This window comes from Rhinolophus sinicus, linkage group LG04 (assembly GCF_036562045.2).
Source record: "Rhinolophus sinicus isolate RSC01 linkage group LG04, ASM3656204v1, whole genome shotgun sequence".
Lineage (NCBI taxonomy): Eukaryota > Metazoa > Chordata > Mammalia > Chiroptera > Rhinolophidae > Rhinolophus > Rhinolophus sinicus.
The window spans coordinates 178,153,982-178,167,731 of record NC_133754.1 but is presented as its reverse complement, the minus strand read 5'-3'; positions in this window follow the sequence as shown (position 1 = coordinate 178,167,731).

Sequence of the window (13,750 nt, the reverse complement as noted above, 5' to 3'; positions counted from 1 at the left end):
AAAGTGGTTTTGCACCCGAGATTCTTGAGGCACTTGAGCTTTGAAAGCAAGATGGTGTCAGAATTGTGTCCATTTGGTAGATAGGAAAGTGAAGCCCGGGGATAATGTGCAATGCAGAGGGCTTCCCGGCAGAACTGAGAGTATCTCAGGCTAGAAGCTGCTGGTCTGAATCACACACCCTGCGGCCCAGAGAAGAAAGGGGCTGGAAAAGGAGCAGTACAGCCTGGCCCGCACATGGTTTCCTGGACCAAAACCCATTACCTTCAAACAGATCCAACAAGAAAGACTGACTTCCCCCAGGGGTTGGACTCTGCCCTCTGAGGCCATATGTCTCTGACTGAGCCTCAGCCACCAGAAATGAAGAGCACACAGGCTTCAATTCCAGGAGACCTGAGTTCAAATCCAGACTCTACAGTTTACTGGCTATGTTACCTGGACCAAATACTTACTCTCTCTGGTCCTCAGCATCCTCATCTATAAAATAGGGATAATAAGAACCATTCAGAGGGTTGTTGTGAGATTCAATGAGAAGATGCACACAGATCTTCTGATGTAGTGCCAAGCACATAGTAGGTGCTCCATTATCAGGAGCCATGTTTTTCAAAAATCTAACTCCGATTCTAGGACTGGGGGCCAGGGTCAGTGCTACAGCTGGACTCACATCTACCTACCGAATCTACAGAATCCCAGCATCCAGCTCCTCTTTTTTACAGCTGAGGAAACTGATCCTAGAAGGTGGAAGGGATCATCGTATGTCACCAAATCTCCTGGTCCCCACACCCACAGGCTTTCTCCCTCAGTTTCCCCAGCACACCAGCCATCTTGTGGGCCCTGAAGCGGGGAAGTCCTGGCAGGAGGGCTTAGCGGTCCTGTGTCCACTCCCAGGCATCCTTGGGTGTGGGGTGGGTGGGGGGAAGGGGGAACCATGCCAGGTGGGAGAGATGAGACCTGCTTGGAAGCTCTGCTACGTCCCCACCCAAACTGTTCCCACAATCCAATGGGACAAAAGCCAGCTGCCCCAGGGAGTCAGAGCAAGCCAGGGCAGACTGGGTGAGGCAGCCTGGGACCCTGAGGTGTTGGGACAGGTTGCAGCCTCCCCCCCAAGCCCAGATCTACAAAGTCAGGGTGAGGAGATATAAGGCACGGATTATCAGCCAGAGAGATGGGGTCAGGGTGGAGATTCGGGGACCCAGTTACACAAAGAAAAGGGGACTTTCTGGTGATGAAGAAAGGAGAGAAGAGCTTGAATGAGGCCGTATCTTCCACTCCCAGGTCCCCCATCCCTTCGAGCCTTAGGCCTAGCACTTACCACACTGTATACCTCCTGCTGACTCCTTAACCCCAAGTCACCCCCAAACACTTGTGTGGCCCTGGCATTGGGAGAAAGAGCCTTAGGCAGGAAGTCAGAAAAACAGAGTTTGAGGCTCATTTCTCCAGTGGTTTGACCTTAGATAAGTCTCTGCTCCTCTCCAGGCCTCTGGTTCCCCGTTTGAATGATAGAAAGGCCAAGTCAGATGGTCTCCTGAGGGACCAAGCCCTGCCTGTAGCTGGGCTCTGTGACTGGTGCTGGAGATGTCGAGATGCAGGCAGTGAAGGAGAGGCCAGAGGCGCCAGTGCAGTCACTGAGACCGTGGATGACGGAGAGGAAGAAGAGAGAAACGGTGCCAGAGAGGGGCCTGGGCTTGGTGACTGATTGGCCCTGGAGCGTCAGGGAAAGAGAGGTCTTAGGAGGACACATAGGTTTCTGGCTTGGTGCTGGCAATAATACCCCGGGAAGGAACGAGGGACGGGGAGCAGGCTGGGATAGGTGGAGTTCCCATTTGGACTTGCTGTGTGTCTGGTCCATCTCAGCAGCAGCGTCTAGCAGCTGGATACACACGGGAGAGAGGGTTCGGCTAGCGCTTGCCCCAGCCCTTGGAAAAGGCCACAACACAGGGTCACCTTTCCTTGCTCCTCTGCTCCAAAGCCTAGAGCTTCAACATCCAGGGAGTTTTCCTAATCTTCAGGATGGTGAACTTCTACTGTTGGGTAAAGCCAGCTCCCGTGTCCCCCGGGAAGCCTGTGATACAGCTCCACCTCTTTCTGTCCTCTGAGGAAACTTCTGCGCCATCCCTGGTCACAGCAGGTAGCTTGCTGGATTTCCATTATTAAGTTGCAGGCATCTTGGTCACTCTTGTATCCCCAGGTCCGAGTACAAGATTGAGCCTATAGAAGGCATCCAGCAAATGTTGGTTGGTTGAAAAAAGAAATGAGTGTCTGTATGAGTGATTGAATACATGAAAAAAATATATAAACGTTCTGTGAGTAAGTGAGGGTCCATGGCCAGTCTCATCGAGGAGACTGCCAACCCATCCATCTGCTGTGATCAACACCGGAAGTAGCAGTGCTCTGCCTCAGTTTCCCTGCCTTCCCTGGCTGGGCCTGTTGGCCAGCACCCCCAACACTCAGTTCTACCCTAGATCCTGAGACCCCCACCCCCAGGATAGGCAGCAAGGACCTGCCTCCTTCTGTCTTCCCTATACCCAGCTGGTGACATGGGGTGGGGTTTATCTCTCTGCCTAACCCAACCCCCAGCTCCACCCCAATCACATGCCCTCCTGGCAACCCTACCAGAAGCCCTAGCAAGGGCTTGGATTTTAATGCCCCTGAAGAGGTCTCACACCTGCTGGGTCCCACCCACTATTTGGAAATCCAGAGCTGACTCTTACCTGAATCACGCAATGACCCAGCCCCACCCAGCCCCACCTCTGGAGGCAGCTTCGCAGCCAGGCAGGAAAGCTCCGGAATCCACTGAACATCTCTTCAGATCCCAGTCCCCCCATTCCTGACCAGCTCTCAGTGTGACCTTAGGCAGCCAGATGCCCCTCTTGGGCCTCAGTTTCCCCATTTGTAAAATGGAGTTAATGCTATTCTTGCAAGAGTTATTGTGAGAACGAAACAAGATGGTCTATGTGAGCACACCCGGCCTCCAGTGGGAACTTAATGTTAGTTCTTTACCTGCTCTCCCTTCTGGTCCCTACCTGAGCAGCAGGGTTTCATGCAAAGTTCTCTTCTTACTCCTCTTTACCTAGTCAATGCCAGGCTAGGGTTGGGCATGGTGGTAAGAATAATAACTGCTACTATTTCTCGAATATCTACTACATGCCAGGCAGAGTGTTCTGTATTGTCCATGCAGTATCACATGTAATTACTCAACAGCCTTATAGAGTATTTTCGCCTCCATTTTACAGAGTAAGAAACTGAGGTTCAGAGAGCTGAAGGGACTTGCCCAAGTTGGCACAGCTAGTAAGGGTTAGGTTCCAAGGCCCAATCCCCTTGTTCTGTAATACCAGGTACCACGTACCTCAGCCCCAGCATAGGCAGCTGGTGTTTGGCGTTAATTAAGTGGAGACTGAAATGCACTGTTAGGGTGGTGGTAAGTTAGGGGTGGCAGTGGGGCGGGGGATCCAATATGAACAACATACTTCCGCTAGGAAGCTAAGAGCTGAGAGTCATAAAATAGTGTTACATCCCTTTCTCATTGAAATCCTCATGGCAACTCCAGGAGGAAGGTATCACTATCCCCATTTTATGCGAAAGGGAAAACTGAGGCTCAAAGATTTTCCCTAGACCTTGCTGTGAAGAGGTAGAGGCGGAGCTTGACCCACTGCTGGAAAGCTTGCTGTGTGGCAGGCATTACGCTAAGGGGTTTGGGTGCACTGTGTCCTCTGTAACTCATAACAGCCCCACGAGATGGGTCTCCTACTTGTCCCCAGTTTTGTAAACAGGAAAGCTGACTTGCTCAAGGCCACAGGCTAGAAGGTGGTAGAGCTGGGCTCTGAGCCCTGGTCTGTTTGATGTCAATGTCTACGAGCTTAGTTCCCTGTTACGCTCCATCCCTGGGTCTCTTGGATCCCAAACCCTGAGCGTTTAAAACAAACACCCAAATCCTGGTGGAGGCTAGCCAAGAAGGCAGATAAACAAGCAGGAGATTGGTGAGTGGAGAGTCCCCAAGCTCATCTGGGGAGTTTCCACTGCAGGGTCCCCTGTCCTACAGCTTTCATCACTAGGCAGCTGGCGCCATCTGATCAACATGGGATGGCCAACACATGCCACTGGCATGCTCCCCAGCCCGCCCTCTCCCACGTTCCCCCCACCCCAGCAGCACAATCTGCAGAGCATCACACAGCAGCTCCTGGGATCTGGGGGCCCAGCCGCCTATGACAAAGGAACCAGAGGACCCTGGGAAAGAGCCATTGTCTTGCTAAGGGATAGTAGTTGCTCTGGAGGTTGCTGGGTCTATCAACTGTCAGGCCCCACATCCACCTCCTTCTCCACCATAGTTGAAGAAAGAGGACCTGTCTCCCTCCTCACTGCTCAGAACCTGCCGTAGTTCCCGACGCCCCCAAACCTTAGCCTGGCCTGCAAGCCTCACAGCATTGACCGAGCAGCAGGATGTCATAGAAAGAGCCCTGGTATGGAGACCCAGAGATCTGGGTTTCTAGTAACATGACCCCCTGAACTCACTGTGTGGGCAAGTCAATCGCCCTCTGGAACCTCAGTTTCCCTACTTGTGAAATAAGATTGCTGCGTTAGATGTGCTGAAGACAGGGAGCAGAGTTTTCAGAATGAGGAGGACCTGGCTTTGGAGCCCAGCTTCAATATTCTAGCGTGTGACTTGGAGCCAGTCAGATGTCATCTCTGAGCCTCAGTTTCCTCATCTGAAAATAAGGATAATAATAATACCTGTTTCCTGGGGCCACTGTGAGGATAAGACCCCTTAGCTCTAATTCCTGGCACCCAGGAGGCACTTGGTTAATGATCATTATTGGTGGAGTTATTACAATTAATAATCAAATAATTAATCTGATTCTGTCAGTGTGAGCCTAGATGTGAAAAACCTTGTACTAGGTGCCTTAAAAGAATTTGAGAGAATGCGTTGCAGGCAAATGCTAGCTTAGAGTACCAGGAATATATTTGGCTACATATAACAGAGTCCCAAACATGGAAACTTAAACCACACACACACACACACACACACACACACACACACACACCAAAAAAAAAGAAAAAAAAAAGGAGAGGAGATTCTTCTTCTCAAAGGAAAGTCTAGAGGTAACCAGCCCAGGCCTCTGCAGCACCTCTGCTCCATCACCCTCAGAGGTGGCCCCAGCAGAGTCCCGTTTACATCTCTTTCACCAGAGCAGTGTCATGTGACCTCAGTTAGCTGCAAAGGGGATTGGGAAATTGAGTTTTGGGATTAGACAGGAAGGGACAGGGAGTTGGAAATGGAGATTGGGCCAGTCTATCTCTGGTGTCTGCCAGACTCTGGAGAGTCTCTTTCTGGTATGGGCTGTGGTTTCCTTTTTTCTTTTTCTTTTTTTTAATTAAAGTTTATTGTATAGCTTATTGAGGTGACAACGGTTAGTAAAGTTACATAGGTTTCAAGTGTACAATTCTGTAACACATCATCTATGTATCACATTGTATGTTCACCACCCAGAGTCAGTTCTCCTTCCATCACCATATATTTGATCCCGTTTACCCTCATCTACCACTCCCCTCCCCCCTGGGCTGTGGTTTCTTTTCTTTTTTTCTTTTTTTTTCTTTTCTTTTTCTTTTTTTAATTAAAGTTTATTGGGGTGACAATTGTTAGTAAAGTTACAAAGGTTTCAGGTATACAATTCTGTATTACATCATCTATATCTCACATTGTGTGTTCCCCACCCAGAATCAGTTCTCCTTCCATCACCATATATTTGATGCCCTTTACCCTCATCGACCATCACCCTCTCCCCTTACCCTCTGGTTACCCCTAAACTATTGTCTATGTCTATGAGTTTTTGTTCCTTCATTTGTTTGTCTTATTCGTTTGTGGTTTTCAGTTTTATATACCACATATCAGTGAAATCATATGGTTCTCCATTTTTTCTGTCTGACTTGTTTCATTTAGCATTATACTCTCAAGATCCATCCATGTTGTCACAAATGGTCCTATTTCATCTTTTCTTACCACCGAATAGTATTCCATTGTGTATATATACCACAACTTCTTTATCCAGTCATCTATCGAAGGACATTTTGGTTGTTTCCATGTCTTGGCCACCATAAATAAAGCTGCAGTGAACATAGGAGCACACTTGTCTTTATGGATAAATGTTTTCAGATTTTTTGGGTAGATACCTAGGAGAGGGATTGCGGGGACACATGGTAATTCTATTCGTAATTTTTTGAGGAACCTCCACACTGCCTCCCTTAGCATGAGGTTTCTGATGTGTGGCTTCTCCAGAGATTCTAGGAGCAAATATATGCTGCAGACTCCAGAGGTGAGCAGACCTTCTTCGTTCCAGGGTAAAGGGTCAGGATCATAGGACCACAGCAGCTCAGAGCCAGGAGCTAAGAGAAAGTGCAACCCAACCCCCATCAGGTAACAAACTCAGACTCAGAGCAAGGCAGGGACTTGCCCAAACAGGCCAGGTATCTTTACTCTGTGTCCTGTGACCTCTTGTAAAATGACCAACCTTTGAACAAGTCACATTAGAGAAACAGTTGTGTCCCAGTGCAAGGACGTCTCATCCTTTGAAAACTTACACCCTATGAACTGAAAATTTAGTGAGCAAGGATTCACACTTCCAAACAACTCTGCAGTTCTCAGGCTAGAGCCTTAAAAGTCCATTTTCTTGAGCCTTTCAAATAGAATGGGACTGACTCATCGTTTGCCTGGAATGTGTGTTCCTGCGTTAACGCCTCGTTAATAACTTACCGTCATTCAGTGCCTCGATACAGCTTAGAAAAACATTTTCACTTACATTATTATCTCTTTTGATCCACTGGCAATCTTTTGACGTAGATGTTTTTAGCCCCTGAATAAGGCAGGATTATTTCCATTACAAGTGACAATGAATTCCAACATATTTTGGTAAAAAAAAGGGGAAGTGTTGTCTCCCAAGCTGAAAATTGGTGACAGGTATGGCTGCATCCAGGTGTCAGATTCTCTCTCTCTCTCTCTCTCTCTCTCTCTCTCTCTCTCTCTCTCTCTTTCTCTCTCTTTCATCCTTTCTCCATCTTATTGGCCTCTCTCAGGTAGGTGCTCCCCAAGGACTCAGGCAGCTCCAGGCTTGCACTGTCCCAGTGCCCCAGTCCCATGTAAAAAGAGAATGTCTCTCTCCTGGACACTTCTGATTTCTCTGGCTTAGCTCATGTGCCCATTCCTGAACAAAATGCTGTGACCAGGAAAATGGAATGTCCTGATTCTGACTGGCCAGTCCTAGACATGTGTCTACGTGCACCTGAGAATGGAAGAGGGATGTTCCCCAAAAGAAAACTGGGTACTGTTATCAAAAGAAAAGGGAAGGGGTGCAGGGCAGGTGGAAACAACTCATGTTCCGTTTCTCTATTTGATGAACAAGGCTCAGAGAGGCGAAGTGGCTTTGGCCTGAAGCCTCAGGGCTGGTAAGAAGGGAGGCTCTCTTGACTTTTGGCCATGAGCCTGGAGAGAGAAGAGGGAAGGGCTGTGTGGGTGACAGGGCCCCTGCCTGTTCTGAGCCTAGCAGGTGGCAGAGGCTCCCCAGGCTGGAGGGAGAAGGGTTTGGAGGGATGCTGGGATCCAAGCTGCTTCTCCTGTGTACTTCCTGGTATTTCCTTGAGCAGGAAAAGATGGCCATGTTTGCTGAACAACCAAGGCCTGGCAAATCTCGCTGTGCACTTCACAGACATAATTTTTCCCATCATGTGTTTCAGAGGTAGAAGCTGCGGCTCAGAGAGGTAAAGCGACTTGTCCAAGCCACGCAGTCTTGCAAATGGCAGGGCTGGGACTCAATCCAGTCCTGGAATGACTCCAACACCTGTGCTGTTTTCTTGAATGACTTCTCCATGGGGTGCCATTGATATGTTGTGTAGGATTACGGCACACAGGGCAGGAAGTTTAGCTGGTTAAGAGTAAACGCAGTCATGGCAACAGCCAAAAGTTGCCCATGCATTTCCAAACCCCACCCCGCTCCAGGAGGCTACGTCTATCCCTACATGAGAACCACTACACCATGCTGACCAACTCTGGTTCCTTTCAGTGGACCCAGGGCCTGACACAGAGAAAGCACTGAATAAGTGTTTGATGAATGAAAAAAAAGAAAGGAAGACTCTAAAGTCAAACAGGCCTGGGTGCGAATCCCAGCTCTACCACTAATAAGCTGTAAGGTGTTGAAGCAGGGTCTTTACCCCCATAGTAAAGACCTCTCTGAACTGGCCTCACCTTTACTTAACAGTAGATCAATCCCCTGGGGCTGGAGCTCAGAATGTCCCCTGTCCCTGTTTTAGAAAATTTAGACCAGTTCCCTATTTTAGAAAATTACCCTGAAATTTATGATTAATGCCCTTAGGCTTATTGATCACAATCTCTATGCTCTGTTCAGGGCTAATCTCATCATAGTTCCTGGGTTCCTGACTCTACCATAGAATCATGTGGCCACAGGGAAGGCTCCATGCAGACCCCTGGAACCCTCACGTAGCCTCTGGAGGAATGCCCAGAATGTCCCTTAAAAATCCCCAGCCGGTCTGAGAATGGTAAGGCAATTTTTGGAAGTGTTAACCCGCGGCCTTCTCAAACCACTGGTGCTCTGATAATAAACGCTTATTCTATGGCCCAACTCCTGTGTTAGTCTATTGGCTGAGCGGTGCAGGCAGCATGAGCCCCTGGACTCCTTTGGCCTCCGGTTTCAGGATTAAGCAAGTTACTTAACCCTTCTGTGCCTCAGTTTCCTTGTCTTTAAAATGGGGACAATACTAGTACCATTCTAATAGGGCTGTTCTGAGGATTAAATGAGCTAACTCTTGTAAAATGCTTAGGACACGTCCGACGTTTAAAGAGCACTATATCAGTCTTTCTTAAATGAGCCAATGAATGAATGAATGAATGAATGAATGAATGAATGAATGACTTGTTTATGCGCACGCACACACACACACACACACACAATCAAGAGCTTTCTATTTACAAAGACTTTCGTTTTTATCTCATTTGTCCCCATTACCCTGTAAGAGAGCATTATGTGCACTTTACATTTGAAGAAACTCACTCAGCAGGTGAGGTGACATGGCTGAAGTCTTCTGGTTGTTCACCTGCAGCTCCAGAATCCCAGACTGGCTTCTCTGCATTTTCCATCCCCTGCCACCTGCAGATACAAATTTTTAAGCCAAGAATGAAGGAGTGAATGAAGGAGCTGCAGTGATTTTGACCATCAGAGTGCCTGGACAGGGAGGGGCTGTCCGATCGCCCCTCCATCCAAGCCGGGGCTCTGATGGGGCTGCCAGCGCTGTGTTTGGTGTGCGTGCGTGTGTGTGTGTCTGATTCACCAAGGGGTTGGGGAAGGCACAGGCCCAGCCGTGCAGCCAGAACCACAGGACCACAAAGAAAGAAGTGGGTGGTGAGTGAGGACTGGTCAGCAACCTGCCCGCAGCCTCCCACTCCCTGAGGAGGAGCAGTGCCTCTGTGGACACCTCGAGCCCACAAAACTTGGACCCCGCCCCCAAGCCACCCTCAGGACAGGAACTGGGTGTCTCTGAGGGGCACCTAGCACCCAACACACAGGAGTGACCTCACTGCTGTGATTCCTTTTAATTCCACTCCCCCCTTCCTATAAACACTCGTGAAGATAGCATCTGGGCCAACCTCCAGACAGGCTGCTGGAGGCTTCTGCTCTCAAGAAGCTCTCAGACAAGGAGGTGAGCCTCAGCGGAATAGAGACAAAGGATGGAGAAAGAGCACTCGTAACACGCGCACACACACACACACACACACACACACACACGTACATACAAGTAAGGAGATTCTGATATTCCCTTCATCCTATGCCAAGATGCGACTCCCAGCTGTATGAGCCTCCACACCAGTGGAAGTAAAGTGGTAAAAAGATTGAGAAACACTGAGCTAGACCATTTATATGCCAAACCATCTCAAACTCGTGGATCCGCCTAGGTGTCAGCCTTGGACATCTCCCCTCACCAGGTCTCTCCTTAATGGCATCTCACCCCACCTTCTTTTCCTGGCAGCATAACTTGGATTATGCTGGATCTGGACTCTCCCTCCCTCTTTCCTACTTGGAATTTTTCACTTTCTTCTCCAGACCAACCCAATCTAATTCAACTCAACTCAACCCACCTCAACTCTAAATTCAACTCAGCTCAACTTACTTCTACTTAACCCACACCAATCCAGCCTAACTCAATTCAATCAAACTTCACTCCACTCAACCCAACCCAACCCATCTCAACACAACCCAACTTGGTTTAACTCTACTAAATTCAATTCAAGACAAACCAGCTCAGTTCAGCTCCACCCAACGAAACCCAAATCCAACTCCATTCAATTCAACCAAACTAAATTTTATTCAAGCCAACCCACCCCAACATGACATAACACAGCTCCGCTGCACTCCACACACACCAAACCAACGCCACTCAACCGAGGTCAACATAATTCAACTCAACTAAATCCATCCTTGCCCTGCTGTTCTTCACCTTTCATACTGCCTCCTTCCTTCCAACACTAAATACCTGTCTCCCAACCCTCTCTCCACTATCAGATTCCCTATCATTCCCTAAATAGTGAGACACAGAGTTAATGTCAGATTTAAAGAAAGATGAAGAAATTTTTCTTTGGGCTTGTCATCTCCTTGCTCTTCTCCCAATCTTAACCATATTCCCCTACAGGCAAGAACCCTCATTCATCTCTGATGCCCCACCATTTACCCCTTCCCTTTAATGAAACCCCAAGGCCATGAAGCCTCAGAGACCCCAATCCTGTGTGGGCTCTCATTTCTGTACACACTGCCTCAGGGAGGTGAGGTATGGAGGACATTCAGATTGGGGACAGAGAGGGTTCCAATCCTAGAAGAAATTTGATGAACAGAAGAGGGACCAGCATACTTGGGCACCTTACAGACAAAAGCAAGATCTGGCTTGACTCCCAGACAGGAGAACACTTTCCCTGTTGTTGTTTTTTTGCCTTTATCTCTCTCTCTCTCTCTCTCTCTCTCTCTCTCTCTCTCTCTCTCTCTCTCTGTCATTATCGTCTTGGACGCTCCTTCCTCTTTCACTATCTCTGTGCTATCTCCCAGAAACTGACTCTATCCCTTTCCATTGCTGTCTATTTCTGGTATAATCTGCTTGAAGCCTCCGCCCCTGCGTTCCCCCCACCTCTATCCTACCAAGGGAACCACAGTCACCCAGGCTGCCTGAGAACCCCATGAGGCTGCTAAACCAGGCCTGCCATCCTGAGCCCAGGAGCTAAAAGTACTTCCCCAGTCAGGAAATCAGAATTATTCACACTAGACCTGGAAGGGAATTTAGGTCAGTCTTCTCATTTTATGAATGGGGAAACTGAGCCCCAGAGACAGCAGGGCACTTGCCCAAGGTCACTCAGAGTTAGAGGAGTGAGAATGAGGCCTCCTGAGCTGGAGACCCCAGACTCTGACCCAGAGTAGGAAGGCTTGGGTACCAGACCGAAATAGTGTACCCCCGCCCCGGGCCATCTCCATGATCACGAGAATTACCTGCCTTGCCACCATTTCAGAGCAGTGCCTCCCCCACTCCTAGTCAAAGGTATTCTCTGGGGAGTGGGGGGAAAAGGAGAGAAGTGTTCTGGGTGCCCTTTGGGTGAGGGTTATTCACCACTCAACCTGACCCTTCCCACCTCTTGGGGTCAGGACCCAACATGTGATGAAAGCAGGACTCTGAGAGCCCAAGGGGAAGCCCTCATAGTTCAGGGGGAGGAGGAAGCCTGGGCTTGACCTCCTGCAACAAAGCCAGCTGCCTGTGAGGGGCAGGGCTGTTGTTTTAGCCAGACTGAATCCAGAATCCACCAGGGGAGCCCTTAGCCTCAGGCTCCCTACCCAGCCCCCAAGGCCCACAAGACTCTCCAGCTCTAGGTAGGCTGAGCCTTCAGGGCCCAGGGCCAGGACTGCATTCCTCCCCAACCCCACCCACCAGCAGTCCGGGCTCCAGCAGGAACCAGTGCCCCCAGGGGGCTGAGCCAGAACCAAGCCAGGCAAAAGGCCCTTCTCCAGCCAGAAGTGAGGACCCAACCCTCTCTTCCTAAGCCCTTGACTCGCTGAAGGTCTCACTCCTCAGGAAATGCCTCTCTCAGCAGCTCGGGCTCCAAGGCAGGCGCAGCGCTGCACTGGGCCTTTCTCAGAACTCTAGGATGTCTGAAAATAGAAAAGGAGAAGCAAAGGCTGTGGTCAGTGTGGGGGGCGGAGGGGAAGCTGGAGGGAGTGGGGTGAGAGCAGAACTAGTTTCTAGACCCACAGACAGACGCCAGCAGGACCAGTCCTAGCCTGACCTCCAGTACCCTCACACCACCTCTCAAAACCCCCTGCTTCCTGCCTCTCTGTAGAAGGGGCCTCAACTCATTGGGCCCAAACCTCCAAGGAACAGATGAGGAGACCGCCCAGAGAAGGAAGGAGCTTGCCCAAGGACACGTAGCAGAGAGGCAGCAGCAATTCAAGGCTCCTGGCCCTTGACTGGGTCTTTCTCCTGTAGACTCTCTAGGAGGAGTTCTTTTGGGCCCCTGAATCTGCCCCACATACCCAAGAGGCCAAATTCTCACCCTACATGAATTGCCCCAGACCCGGGAATTCCCTGTTCCTCAGAACCCTCAGCTCAGCCGGAATCCCAGCTCCCTCCAATGGCCTTGGCCAGGCAGGACCCTCCCCACCTCCTCCAGCCCCACCCCCACTGACCTTGGCCAGATCTGGCTCTTCCTTCTCCTTTCCCCATCCCCACTCTGGGTCCAGCAGAGCTGGGGGTTGACAGGGAGGGAGGATTTGAGCCTCCTGCTTCTACCCCCTCTAAGCTCCTGCCTGGACCTCTAGACAGGCCAGGTCCCATCCCTGTGGCCAACCTTGCAGGGCTGGACTCATTCACACCCAACCCACCAAGCAGTCTTCATTCTTGGAAGGTCCTAACATATGAAACTGAAATCTCCTTCCGTGTTGCTGCCTCAGGACCTCACAGCAAGGGTCACTTCCTCTGCCCAGTGGCCCCTCAGAGACAGGCCAGCTGCAGTCACCTTCCCCAGCAGCATGAGTGCTTCCAGAGGCCCGAGTCCTGCCTCTGCCCGTCTAGCGATGGGACCCATGTGATCTGCCTTGGATAGCCCTGCCCGTGGCTGACCCGAATCTCTATTCTTTCCCTGTCAGTGTAAGAGCTTTTCGTGACTTTTGTGAGTCTTTCCAGTAAATTATCAAACCTGAGGGCAGTTTGGGGCACCTCCTGAACTTGCAGTTCGTATCAGGAGCAAGGGCGGCCTCAGGTGCAGACTGCGCCTTTATGCTTATAATTGGCACCAACTTAACACAACTGTTTCCATGATCATTCATGGAATCCTCCTAATAACCCACTGATCGAGGTCACACACTTGGCAAATGACAAAAGTGTAATTTGAAAGCAGATACCCAGGCACTAGAGTCCACCCCTGTAACCACTGAGCTATACTACCCACATGGGGGGGACGGAGAGAGGTGGAGCTTGGGGATTTACAGGGGACAATTCCCAATGGGGTTCTCCAGTAAAGAGGCTGAGCTTTGTCTTGTTATTGATTGTCTTAAATAGGGAGTGATGTGCATAGCTGAGGGTTTTAGCAAGGTCCTTCTGGGTGCAGCACACAGGCTGGATTGCAGACAGGACCAAGCGAGGAAAAGGTCAAATGTGAGGCTACTACGGGAGACCAGTGAGGATGATAGTGGCTGGACCTGAGCCATAGTCTTGGGGATGGAGA